The sequence below is a fragment of the Elephantulus edwardii genome, unplaced genomic scaffold, assembly GCF_000299155.1.
Source record: "Elephantulus edwardii isolate Elephantulus edwardi_28Jun2011 unplaced genomic scaffold, EleEdw1.0 scaffold00190, whole genome shotgun sequence".
In the NCBI taxonomy this organism is placed as follows: domain Eukaryota; kingdom Metazoa; phylum Chordata; class Mammalia; order Macroscelidea; family Macroscelididae; genus Elephantulus; species Elephantulus edwardii.
Window position 1 is genome coordinate 897,470 of NW_006399940.1, and position 14,544 is coordinate 912,013.

The 14,544-nt window shown below is 37.4% G+C and overlaps 1 pseudogene; it reads right to left on the reverse strand.

Annotated features, from left to right (window-relative positions):
• Positions 1 to 5,591: 5,591 nt before the first annotated feature.
• LOC102874514 lies at positions 5,592 to 7,192 on the reverse strand (annotated as a pseudogene).
• Between the last annotated feature and the right edge of the window lie 7,352 nt (positions 7,193 to 14,544).

The window sequence follows — 14,544 nt, forward strand, 5'->3', positions numbered from 1 at the left end:
ATCAAGTCAGAACAGAACCATAGCTGATTCTGCAGTATCTTCTCAGAGGTAATTTAATTGTACAAGAGAGTACCAATCCTCCTCCTGCACAGAAGTTCTCCTTCTCCCTTTTTACTTTATCCTCAGTTTTATCAAGCAAAGTTACATTATCTGCATAGTACAGGTTGTTGATGAGTCTTCCTCTAATCCTGATCTCACGTTCCTCTTCGTGAAGTCCAACCTTGCACATTACCTGTTACACACACACATACACACACTCTCACACATATGTGAGCATGAACACACACCCATACATGCACACGCACACACGCACACACACACACACACTGTGGTGGCCTTGTGGTCTAGTGGTAAAAATCCGCACTGCAGTCCTGAAGACACACAGTTCTAATCCATCAGCTACCCTGCTGGAGAAGATAGGCAATCTCCTCCCGTGCAATTGACTGAACCTGAAAACCCACTGGAGGGTTAAGTATAGGTCAGTTCCTACTCAACAGTACACAACAAAAAATGCGCCCGCGCGCGCATGTGTGTGTGTGTGTGTGTGTGTGTGTGTGTGTGTCTTTTCAAGGTACTTGAATCAAGATTGTGGTTTTAAATATCTGGCAACACAGAAAATAGCAGTCAAATAGAAAATCTCAATAAATATTTGTTGAGTGAATGAGTGAATAAATGAATGAATAAATATAATTCAAATACATCCCTGTGAAGTGTAAGATTGTATTATCCTTTCTACTTGACATGAGTTACAGATCCACATGGGTGTGATGTTACAAAATAATTAGTGACAGACCCTTCAAATGAGAGAAGTTTGCTGTTACTTCTTTATATTATTTCCCCACTCCAAACAATTGTAAAGTACAATCCGCAGGCACACACAGATCATTAATTTCAAGAAAAGAATCTTTCAAGATGAAGAACAAAAATCCAAGCCTGTCTGAGAGGATAATATAGAGATAGAATGAAAAAAGAACATAAACAAACAAAAATCCAAGCCTGTCTGAGAGGATAATATAGAGATAGAATGAAAAAAGAACATAAACAAAAACCCTAAAACGAAAATGCCTCTTCTTGTCTTAATATAGAAGGAATATATTCAAAACCTTATTTGAATTAAAAATAATTGGAAATAAAGAAGTAAGAATACCTTTTACAAAGTTGATGAATTCATCCACTAAGAAGTCACTACTGAATTTCAATTAGGTGGTTTTATGATGAAGCTTTTATTCTGTTTTTGTTGCAGTCATTCTGGCTTCATTGTAGAGTTAATAAATAAATCAAGGTACAGAGTGAAAATAACCCAGAGAATGGAATTATACACAGGGTGGTGAATTTATAGTAATAACTACAAACACTAAGTCTTAATTTCTACTACAGATCCCAAGTAAGAATTTACTAACATATTAAAAACAGATATTAGAATGTTGATATGAGTTACAACTGATTTGTTGGCAGCGACTTTTAAGTTATTATGTTCCCATACATGTGAAAAGGGAGCTCTAGTGCCCTAAAGGAAAGAAACTGAGCTATAATGCAGAGGACAGGGTTCGAGGCCACCAGTTTCTCTGCAGGGAAAGGATGGGCAGTCTTCTCCTATGCAATTAACTGCCTCTGAAAACCCATCAGAGGATCAGCTATGAGTTGGTTCTGGATCAACAGCAAACAGCAAAACCAAAATGCACTTGGAAACTGTATTATTAATAAGGAAGAATGAAGAATCAGTATCTTTGAATTTTGGTGTTGCTAAGGAGTATTAGATGTATAGTAAGCAATAAAGAATATTTGACTTGCATCAGATGTACCTTAGTGTTTAAACAGACATCCTTGCTCTTTAGCACTTTTAAAAGATTATTAACAACAGATTTCCTCAATGCCACATGTCTTCTTATTATGTTACTACCATGAATGTTTCCTTTTTATTTTTTTAAATTTTATTATTTTTTTGTGTGTACCGTCAAATCAGATCTGACTGGTCCGTCTCCAGCAGAGCATCTGGTGGATTCGAACTGTGCACCTCTTGGATTGCAGTGCAGCTTCTTGCCACTAGGCCACCAGAGCTCGCATGTTACTACCATGAATGTTGATCGCAGATCCATGTAAGATAAAATTCTTGACAGCTTGTAACTTTTCTCCATCTATAATGTTACCAAAAAGAACCAATTGACACTGAAAAATTTCAGGAAGTACAATATGAACAGGATCCAAGCGTAATGAAGGAGAAAGTGGAAACTATGTTGATAGCACTGGCAAAAAATAAAGCCCCAGAAATCTTTGGGATACCAATTGTCTTGTTTCACTTGACAGATGAAGCCTTGGATATGCTCACTAGACTATGTCACAAAATCTAGCAATACCAATAAAATTACATATAAATAAGATTTGATACATGATAAACATGAATAAGAAAATAATCAGATTGCTAATAAATCACTTCTAGGTCTCTCTATATTTTTCTTTTTATTTAGAAAACCCACTGGAGGGTCAGCTGTGAGTTAGTTCCAACTCAGCAGCAATGAGTTTGAATTGTGTTTTCTTTTTTCTTTTTTTTTATTTAGAAAATATTTTACAGTTGTCTTTTCTTAATTTTGGTTTAAGTTTTACTTAATTTTTTAGTATACATTAAGTAGTTTTGGGGTTGAGAGAGGCCCAAGGACATTTCACTTTGGTATTTTCCAATTCAGGTAAGGCCGCCCACTTTCTCAGAAGTCTGGTAGGCGTGGCCCAAGGGCCACAGGACTTCTGGCCAAGAAAACGATAGATCTGGAGGACACATCATCTTCTTCTGGGAAATTATCTTCCTGTGACAGCAGCATGCTGAAAATGGAAGAGAAGAAGCACTAGGCCATAAGAAGTAAGTCTGGAGCAGAAGCTCAAGGCAAAGGACTTTTTCTCAGAACTGTATGAAATAGAAAACCTTCTCTAATTCTAGTACCTGGAATTTGAATTTAGAGCCTGGGCACAACAGTGGGAGGCATGAGGCATTCAAAATCACAGAAGTACAGAGGACTTGAGAGAGGTATTGAATGGGAATAGGTGGGAGTGGACGGGGATGCTAGTGGAGCAGGGAAAGGGAGGGTTCAGGACATATTTGCCAAGTGCAGGGAGCAACACTGAATCTATTAGTTGCTTCTATAATTGGGAAATATCTTTCATCTCCTCCTTTCTTTAAAATGCTTCTCTGCCAGGTACTTTTCTAAATATGAGCATTTGAATTAAGACAGAGTAGAAAGGATTGGCATCCATTCCAAAATAATAGACTTTCGAAAACCCTACATACAATAGAGAACACTTAGAGTAGATTAGCAGATACAGCAACTGAGACTGAGCCCTCAAATATGGAAGCACAAAGGAAGAACAGTTGTAAGCAAACACTAGTGATTAGAATGGGGAATGAATTAGAAGCATGAATGCAGGAAAATTGGACATTGTAAGAAAGAAATGGAACACATAAATATCAACGTTAGTTATTGGCAAAAAGAGATGGACTGCCAAGTCAGCGAATCATTATGATCTGGAAATGAAAATGTGAGGAAAAATGAGGTTGCTTTCATTGTTGAAAAAGTCATTTCTAGATAGTGGCAGGATAATAACCATACACATATAAGGAAGCCCAGTGAATACTACTATAATTTAAATATATGCATCAACAACAAGGGCCAAAGAGGAGAAAATAGAAGATTTTTACCAAATTTCACAATCAGAAATGTATCAAACATGCGACCAAGATACATTAATAGTAATGGATGACTGGAATGCAAAAGTTGGAAAACAGGGAAGAAGGCTCAATAGTGAGAAAATATAGACTTGGTGACAGAAATGATGCTGGAGACAGAATTATAGAATTTTGTATAATCAATGGCCTACTAATTGCAAATACTTATTACAAGAAACATAAACACATATTATACACATTATTTTCTTCTGATGATATGCGTAGGAATAAGATTGACCACATCTGTGGGAAGAATAGCTGGAGAAGCTTGATATTAGCTGTGAAAATTAGTCTAGGAGCTGACTGTGGAACAGACCACCAACTACTCATATGCAAATTCAAGCTGAAGCTAAAGATGATTAAATCAAATCTACAGGAACCAAAATTTGAATTTAAGTTTATCCCACTCAAATATCAAAACTGTCTCTGGAACAGATTTGAGAACTTGAATACTAATGAGGGAAGGCCAGATGAGCTGTGGGAGGATATCAAGAATATCATCCATAAAGAATGCAAGAGATCATTACAAAGACAAAAGAGAAAGAATAGATCAAGGTAGATGTCAGATGAAACTCTCAATATTGCACTAACGTGCCAAGAAACTAAAGAAAGGGGAAGAAATAAAGAAATTAAGGAGCTGAACAGAAGATTTCAAAGGACTATTCAGGAAGACAAAGCAAAGGAAATGTGTAAAGGTTTGGAGTCAGAAAATCAGAAAGGTCTAACTTGCTATGCACTTCTTAAGCTGAAGGAACTGAAGAACAAATTCAAGGCTTAAGTTGCAATACATAAGGATGCTTTGGACAGAATATTAAATGATCCAAGAAGGAAAAATAAAGAAGAACAAGATGGAGTGAGTATACAGAGTCACTGTACCCAAACACATTTTTCATAAAACACAATATAAGCAAGAGCTTGTGGTGATGAAGGAAGTCATTCAAGCTGCTCTGAAGGAAATGGCAAAGCAAGGCCCCAGGAATTGATGGCATACCAATTGACATATTTCAACCAACAGATGCTGCCCTGAATGCAGTCACCATATTGTGCCAAGAAATATGGAGGACAAGCACCTGGCCAACTGATTGGAAGAGATCCATATTTGTTCCCACTTAAAGAAGGGTGACCATACAGAGTATGGAAATTATCAAACAATATCATTAATTTTACAAGGAAGAAAGATTCTGATAAAAATTATCAGAAAACGACTGGAACAGCACATCAACAGAGAACAACCATAGAGGCATCCTGGATTTAGAAGAGGTCATGGTACTAGGAATGTTATTATTGTTGTTATTGTTATGTTCTGTTGAGTCACCTGCAATTCATAATGACCCTATGTGCAACAGCGCCAAATCCTGTTCTATTCTGTGTCAATCTTACTGCCTCTGCATGCCTATCCCCATTACCCCAGTCACTGGTACTAGGATTGTTAAAGCTAATGTTGGATAGACCTTGACTGAAAGCAGAGAGCACCAGAGGAATATCTATCTGTTTTTCATGGACTATGCAAAGACATTTAAGACTGTGTAGATCACAATAAACTGTGACAAACTTGACGAAGAATGAAAATCTCAGATACTTAATTGTGCTTATGTGTAACCTATACTTGGACCAGGAGGCAGTCATCAGAACAGAGCAATAAAACACTGCATGGTTCAAAATTGAGAAGGGTGTATGCCAGTGATATTTCCTATGTCCGTACTTTATTTTTTTAACCAAATGCCTAAATTGGTTTATTTATATTCCCTCACCACAATATTCTTGGGGGTGAGTGGAGAAGGACAGTAGTTTTATAAGCATCAAAAGTAAAACAAATGCACACTTACCTTAGAAAATAAGAATCTGAATTTCATTATGATACCTTTTTTCCCTAGAAAATTTACTTTTTTGCTTTGAAAGACTTCTTCATTCTGGATTTGCCGTTGCCAGGCAATTTTGCTTCCTTTCTCACACTGACTGCAGGCTTCTTTGAAGAACTACCACTGGATTTCTTGATGACTGGGGATGTGGGTCTAGCTTTCTTGGCAGGAGTTTTGGCCTTGGGAGGGGCTTTCTTGGGCAGGGGCCTAGCTTTTCCTCTCTGGGCTGCAGGAATTTTAACTGGGGGTTTGGGGCCTCTCTGCTTCATGGCTGCCATTTTCCCTGGAGACTTGGCTGGGGTTTTCTTCAGAAACCTTCTTTTAGGGGGTGGCTCTTCATCTTCGAGTCTTCGTCTTCTTCTGAGGAATCATCTTCATCTTCATCCTCCTCTTCAGAATCTTCTGACTCTTTTCTTTGGAAATAGAACTCCTGGGCTGCGATAATAATGAAAACAGAGCTGGAAGGTGCCACTGAATCCTTTATCAGAGATCTGTTCCATCCAGCCATTCTTTTCGCACTTCTGTAGAGTTTTCTTCAGCAGATGCATTTGGTAGTTTGAACTGGTCCCTGGGTGGTTCTCCAGGACATACTTCTTCAGAGCAGTGGTGGAGCAAGTCTTCGGCTCATTCATGGCAGCAATGGCAGACAAGATTGCACATTCCATCAGGCTTCCACCAAGCAGGGGCTTCTCCCCTGATTTCTTCAGCTGAAACGTTCCTGAAGCACCTTTGCCAGTTATTTGTTCTAGTTGCCTCTCTCTACTGCCCTCTACAGAGCATTCTTCAACAGCTTTAGGAAAATACTGAGACACGTATTTTCTGATCAGACTGTAAGCTTCTTTAGGTTCACAAAGACAAGTAAAGGCCAGTGGTAGAATATCCCCCAATTTCACTTGTGGTTCTGGATCCACTGCAGAAGTCTTTCTGTTTCTTGATTTCTGGGATGTTTTCCTTGATTTCTGAACCACAAACTGAACAAAATTGCCAGAAGCACCTTTTCCTTTCACCTGTTTTATCACACCTCTATTTAATTCGCTTTTCAACGCTTGTAGGGTATTTATGGATGATGTATTTTCGAATAGCAACCACAGATGCACCACTCTTCTGGAAGCATGCCTTAATGGCCTCAGTTAAGATTGCATCCATCTTGGGACGTAGGGAAGAAGCCATTGGTGCTTGTTTCTGGGCCCTGGCGAGCTGGCTGGCAGAAAGTGTAGCCCAAGAAGGGATTGTTTTTTTAAACTTTCTTCTCCTTTTCTTTAGACTGTTCTTTCTCATTCTTTTTTGCTTCCTCAGAAGAGTTGTCTTCTTCTTTCTCTTCATTTTCAGGTTCTCCTTTTGGCTGCTCTGTCTCACTAGACGTCGCAGGTGGAGTTTCATTCTCTTGCTCTTCTACAGTGGGAGCGATTCCTCAGAACTTATGTCTGGTTCTGGTTTTTCTTCCTCTCCATCAGCTAGCTTGCTTTTAGGAGGAGTTTCCCGAGTAGAGTTCACAGCTGGACAAATTGGCATGGTGCTATCTTCTACAGTCTAACTTGTCCGCGTGGATCAGCTGAGCTCCTACTATAAGTGGGAGTGCCTTAGGATGGACGAGTTCACCTTGAGACGTATCACTCGCCATTTAAAATAATTTCTAGGCCCCAGTACAGGTTACACTCTGAAGCCTCTGCTGTTAACCACAAGGATTTTTACTAATGGTTTCAGTGCGGTGAAGAGTCAACCACTGGGAGCTCTGTAATGTCAGCGGCGGGGCGAGGGGTGGGCCTTACTTTTCAATCTGTATGCAGAACAGATCATCTGAAGTCTGGGCTCCATGAAGATGAATGTGGCATCAGGATTGGAGGAAAACTCACCAACAACCTGAGTTGTGCAGATGACACAATCTTGCTTGCTGAAACTGAGGAGGACCAGAAACACTTGCTGCAGAAGGTGACCTGCAGACTTCAATTTGGGCTAAGTAGAATTATAACTGTTGTACTAGTAAATGTCAAAGGGAGCAATTTTTGTTAATTTCCCTAGACTTATTTCAATCAACTCCATAGCATGGTAAAATTTACTAGTTGACATTGAAAATGACCAAATAGGAAGTAGAAGTCCTCCAAAAGTATCCCAGTGGCTTAGTTTCTGGTCTCTTTCATTCTTGGAAGAAGATGAAGAAATAATCCATTGGAGATGCACGGCTTGATACTCAGAGATCTACCCAGAAAAGGCCAACATCAAGGCAATGTATTTCTCTGCATACTTTGAAACTTTAAATTCTGAAAGATGCACAGTTCTTTATTGCTCAAAGTGAGAACAAAAACATGGAGGGGAAACAGGCACGGCAGTGCAGTATGAAAACAAACCAAAGAACAATATCAGAATCCTAAAATACAAGCCCTGTAAATGTGGTGTTGGGGTACTCTCATTCTCTGAAAAGAAATATACACCATTATTTCTCAGAATCAGTAGCAATTTTCCAAGGTCAATAGGAATTTTTGAGTGCAGTATATTTTGTCAGCTATATACTATTAATGCCATGACTATAAATGTAATTTTAAAATTCCTTACATTTATAAAATGTACAAAATAGGCTGTTAAATATTTATGCTTGTAGCCTTGCCTGATAGGATGAATCTTTTCCCTTATTTTGAACGTTAAGGTTCTTCTAAAATAAAAAAAAAATACTGTGCCAGTGTAAGTTATAACTTAATCATATTAGTCTGGCTAAACTTTCAAGTCATTATCACTAACATCATTAGGACTTTTTGAAAAAACCCTAATATCCTATGTTCCGTTTCTAGATTATCATGATTGCATTATGGAAATGAAATACATGATAGTAAAGCTTGTAGTTTACTGAATGATGTCTGTGATTCCTTTAAAACCATTTAAATCCTAAATAGAATATCGAAATTCTTCTAAAGTCAGCTACAAAAGTGCTTCATAACTACACCATAATCTCAGTTATCTTTAGTAATATTTCAAGCTATAATCTTTTTTACAGTTTAGGTTTATAGAATTATCTTATTTGCAATGACTCTTCAGGAGAAGGAAGGGGATATTTATAGTACAAGTAATAGTATTTTTTCTATTTTCTGCCAACGCACACTTTTATATACAATATATCTCACTCAGTCTATTTGTGGAGGGATTTAAGTTTATTGGTAGAAACCAAGAGAATTGAGTCTGCTATGTGGAAAATTTATACAACTTTTGTATTCTGCACATTTTTATAAGGAAAACTTAAAAGAAATTAAACTCATTTAAAAAGCACACAAATTGTTTTTGCAACAAAACAATTAAAGAACTGCCTGCCTATTCATTGTGATGGGTAATACTCTAAGCACAAAAATGGCTAAATTGCCTTCTGTTTGGAAACCGTATGCTATCTCTTGAGCTTTAATAAGGAAAGGATGTTTAGGATTAATGAGAAGATCCAGCACCCTCTGTTATTTATGAGTTACTACTAATAATTTGCTACAAACAATAAATTTAAAAATAAGACCCTCCAACTAAGTAGAAATAGTTTAACCTACAGTTTGCAGTTAACACTAAAATAGAAAGTAGAGTTTAACAAGCATTAATTAACAATGTCTACCAAGATTTTAAGCTAAAATGCTTTCATAAAACAAATATAATACCTCCACATAATGTTCAATACTGAAATAAGTAAAAAAGAGATTTATGATATAAATAAGATTCATGTTTACATCTTATAAGAAACATCATGATGCAGGAAAAAAAGGATAGACTCAAAATAAAATATCATATGCATAATCAATTATGTAAAGGTTTTGAATGATGAAATATATAAAGACTACAAGTATGACATAGATAAAACTTATATAAAACACAAGGGTTACATAGTGAAAACTCTTAACTATTAAGTTAAAGAATTTATTCATGATGGGACATACAACATCATGGCACCAAAGAATTTAAGTAATGAATACATTATCCGGTTTAGGGAACTCTGGTGGCTTAGTGGTAAGGAAATTCACTGGGAACTCAAAGGCATACAGTTTCAATCCACTCTACGGAAGGAAGGAAGACCAATAATTTCCTGTGTGATTTGCAGCCTCTGAAAACACACTGGAGAGAATGAATCTGTTTTGACTTGACAACACACAACAACAATCTGGTCTAATTGGCATGGATTTTTTTCTCCCATAGATAATTATGTGAAGTATGAATAAGTGGGAAACTATATTTATTAGAAAGCTATATTAGAGTTAAGGAGGTTAGTTAGGAGATGTAGAGTAACAAAATTTTAAAGTAGGTACCCGAACTGCCATCATTATCTAGAGCTGCAATCATGAAAATAACCCCAAGTGAATAGATGAGATTAACAAAGAGAAATTTATTTTCTAATAATTTACTGATGTTTAGATTGTGTGTCCTTGAGTCAGAACCTACTCATAGCTTACCTACCAGCATGTTTTCAGAGGCAGAAAATCATAAAGAAGGAAATTGTCCATCTTTCTCCTGAGAGACTGATGGATTCAAACCACCTGCCTTGGGATGGCAGCTCTAGGCCACCAGAGTTCCCCTCTAACAGTTTAGAGTCCAGAATGAAGGTTGCAGAGTGGAGTATACTCAGGGTGGGAATGTGGGTGTGTGGAGGGATTATATACCAATGAAGGAATTTTTCTTTTACTTGTCAAAGAGAAAAGTGAACTGGGGCAGGGGAAAAAAAGTGCAACAATGAATGAATGGAAATCCAAAATCTCTGTAAACGTTCATTAAAATTAATAATTAAAAAAACCTAAAAGAAAAGTCTAAAACCAAGAGTCTAGCTCTAGATAGAAAATGAGTTTTTTAATGCAGTTGGCTCTAAAGGAAAGTGACTGTCTCTAAATTTTACCCTGAGTGATCTTCATGGGGCTTGTCATGTCTCTTCTCTTATCTTTGATTCTTATTTAATTTCTCTTACATGTCAAGAATAAGTGTCTAAAAATATTCCAAAAAACATATTTTTTTTGCAATACACTATTCAATCCACTCTATGTGTTTAGGGTAGTAGTGATAAGAATAAATTGCTGTTGCTGTGTGCCCTCAAGTTGTTATGATCCACAAAATCGAATGTTTTTCCATTATCAGCAAAGTGCAAATAGATATTCTCCTGATATTCCTTGTTTTCAGCCAAGATACGTGTTAAATTAGCAATGATATATCTGGTGCCACAGCCACTTTTAAATTTATCTTGAACTTCTGGCACACACATTGTGCCTGATCACATAGGAGTCAGTTTTGTACTACAAAAGTTCGTGGGTTTCAGACTATGGATAGCCTATTTTTAAATGAAATTAGCCACTAGAAACCTTTGGAAAACCACTTGAACATTGCCTAATACATTGCCAGAGTTGAGTCCATTAGTTTGGATGTTACTCAAAATATGATAGAGGAAAAACTGTCTTCTTTTAAAAAAAGTTAACTACTATGATGTGATGGAATAAAACTTTCAGCCTCTTTTGTTTATTGGCTTATTTCAAAATAAGAAAAAAAGTCTGTAAACATTCATTAGAACATGAAATATGCAATTATGAGTCTTGTAAAATTAGATATTTTAAAAAATGAAATAGAATATATTACAATTAATGTTCAAAAATTAGTGAGCTTAAATGTCATTGAATATTTTTAATTGGACAATCTTATGGTTTACTATGCTGAAAATGATGAATTAGACAGGAATTGTGTCTCATTTTTTATCAAAAAGAGTGTAGTTCAAGCTCTATTTTGAAGTAGTTTTCTGTCAATGATAGGATAATGCCCACAAGAAAAACAAGCTAATATTTAAATTTACTTACCAACTACAAATGAAAAAAATAAAGAAATTAAAACATGAACTCATTTGGTCACCTGAAATTGATAAAATATGCTGTCAATATATATTAAAAATTGTTATTGTTTTTAGGTGGTGGAAGATCTATCAACAATCTGCATTATGCAGATGGTACAACCCTGCTTGCTAAAACTGAGGAAAACCTGAAGCACTTGCTGCGGATGGTCAAGAACTGCAGCCTTCAGTATGGATTGAGGCTCAATGTCAAGACAAAGATTCTCACCACTGGACCAATTGGTAGCATCAGCATGGATGGTGAAGAGATTGAGATTGTTCACAGCTTTAGTTTGCTTGACTCCACAGTCAACACTCTTGGCACCAGTAGCCAGGAAATGAAAAGACGTATTGCCATGGGAAAGTCTGCTTTTAGGGACCTCTCCATAGTACTGAAGAGCATAGTACTGAAGAGCAATGGTGTCTCACTGGAGACTAAGGTGTGTCTGATACAGGCCATGGTCTTTGTTATCACTTGTTAAGTATCAGAGAGTTGGATAATGACTAAGGAGAATAGAAGGAGAATCAATGCCTTTGAGCTGTGGTGCTGGAGAAGAGTATTGAGAATACCATGGACTGCTAGGAAAACAAACAGATTCATCCTGGAAAAGGTTAAAATAGGCAGCTCCTTGGAGACTAGGATTCTGAGGCTTCGTCTAACATACTTTGGACATGCTGTAAGGAGGAACATGGAGATGGACATCATGCTTGGTAGAGTGGAGGGACAACGCAGGAGGGGAAGGCCCTCTATGAGGTGGATTGATTCAGTGACTGGGGCAATTGGGATGTGTGTATTGGAGACATTGCAATTGGCACAGGACAGAGCAGAGTTTAGGGCTATTGCACATAGGGTCACTATGAGTAACAAGCAACTTGACAGCACATAACAACAACAACAACATTGTTGCTAGGTGTATTCGAGTTGAGAAAGATTCACAACAATTTACGAAAAATATATCTGAAGTCTATCCCATCCTATGCCACAAACATCATCTTTGACATACATAGCCCATTGCTTCAGTCACTGAATCAATTCATCTAGATGAAGATATTAGTTTTTTTTATTCATTCTCCAACCTTCTTAGCATGAAATCTTTCTCCAAGAGTCAGCCGCCAGCCGCAGTTTGTTATGATCCGCACAGTGAAATGCCTTTGAATAATCAATGAAACACTGATAGACATTCCTCTGATATTCCATGCTTTCAGCTAAGATCCATCTAACATTAGCTACAATATCCCTAGTACCACGACCCCTTCTAATCCCAGCTAGACATCTGGTAGTTCTCTGCTGATGCGCTGTTCCAGTCGTTTTTGGATAATCTTCAGAAGAATCTTGCTTGCATGTGAAATCAATGAGATTGTACTATAGTTTCCACACTCTGTTGGGTCGCCCTTCTTTGGAATGGGAACAAATATAGATCTCTTCCAGTCAGTTGACTAAGTGGTTGTTCTCCTGATTTCTTGGCACAACTTGGTAAGCACGTCCAGGGCAGTATCTGCTAGCTGAAATATGTCTATTGACATACCATCTATTCCTGGAGCCTAATTTTTTTGCTATTTCCTTCAAAGCAGCCTGAACCTCTTCCTTCATCACCATAGGCTCTTTCTCATATGTTGTTTCATGAAATTCACCTGTGTCTGCCAATTCCTTTTGATACAGTGACTCAGTATATTCTTTCCATCTTCTTTTAATACTTGCTGGGTCATTTAATATTCTGCCTAAAGCATCATTGATTATAGCAACTCAAGGTTTGAATTTGTTCTTCAGTTCCTTGAATTTAAGAATTGCTGAGTGAGTTCAGCCCTTTTGACTTTCTGACTCCAACTCCTTGCACATTTCATTGTAATATTTTGCTTTGTCATCCCGTGCTGCCTTTTGAAATCTTCTATTCAGCTCTTTAGTATCTTGAATTCTTCCTTGTGCTTTGGCTTCTCTGCTCTCCAATGCTGTATTCAGAGTTTCTTTTGACATCCATTTTGGTCTTTTCTTCCTCTTCTGTCTTTGCAGTGACTGTTTGCATTCTTCCTGGATGATACCCTTGATATCCTCCCACAGCTCATCTGGCCTTCGTTCATTAGTGTTCAAGGCCTCAAATCTGTTCCTGATATGGTTCTGAAATTCAGGTGGGATAGACACAAAGTCATATCTTGGTTCCCATGGATTTGGTTTAATTTTCCTCAGCTTGAGCTTGAACTTTTATAATGAATAGCTGATTGTGTGTTCCACAATCAGCTACTGGCCTAGTTTTCAAAGCTGAGATTTGTTTCCTATGCATACCATCCACTGAAATCCATGTATATAACCTGCATTTGTGTCTCTTAAAAAAGTCTTTGCAATGAATAAGTCATTGTGCAAAATTCAATCATTCTCTCCAGCGCCATTTCTGTCACCAAGTCCATATTTTCCAACTACTGATTCTTCTCTGTTCCCAACTTTTGCATTCTAGTCACCCATTATTATCAACACATCTTGATTGCATCTTCGATTGATCTCTGACTGTAAAAGTCGGTAGAAATCTTCTATTTCCTCTTCCTTGGCTCTGGTGTTGATGTATATATCTGAATTATAGTGGTATTCACTGGACTTCCTTATATGCATATGGATATTATCCTGTCACTCCCAATGCTGTTCTTCAAGATGGATCTAGAAACGACTTCCTTAACTGTGAAAGAAAATCCATTTTTCCTCACCTTTTTATTTCCAGAGTAATACGTATGATCATCCTACTCAAAATGCCCCATGCCAGTCCATCTCATCTCACCAATGACTAGTATGTCAATATTTATATGTTCCCTTTCTTCCTTAACAATATCTAATTTTCCTACATTCATGGTTCTCATATTCCATGCCCCAATCACTAGTGTCTTTTTATAACCATTCCTCTTCCTTTGTAGTTCCATACTTTAAAGCTCCACCTCAGTTGCCCTTTCTGTTCATCTACATGTGTTCTGTTGTACATGGGGTTTTCAGAGGCCTGCTATTTCAGAAGTGGATGGCCAATCCTTCTTCCTAGTCTGTCTTAATCTGAATGTTTAGACTGAACAAAGCAAGGAAACACTGCATGGTTCAAAATTGGGAAGGGCATATGCCAAGTATGTGTCCTGTCTCCATACTTTTTTAACCTGTATGCAAAGCAGATTATCCAGGAGGCTGG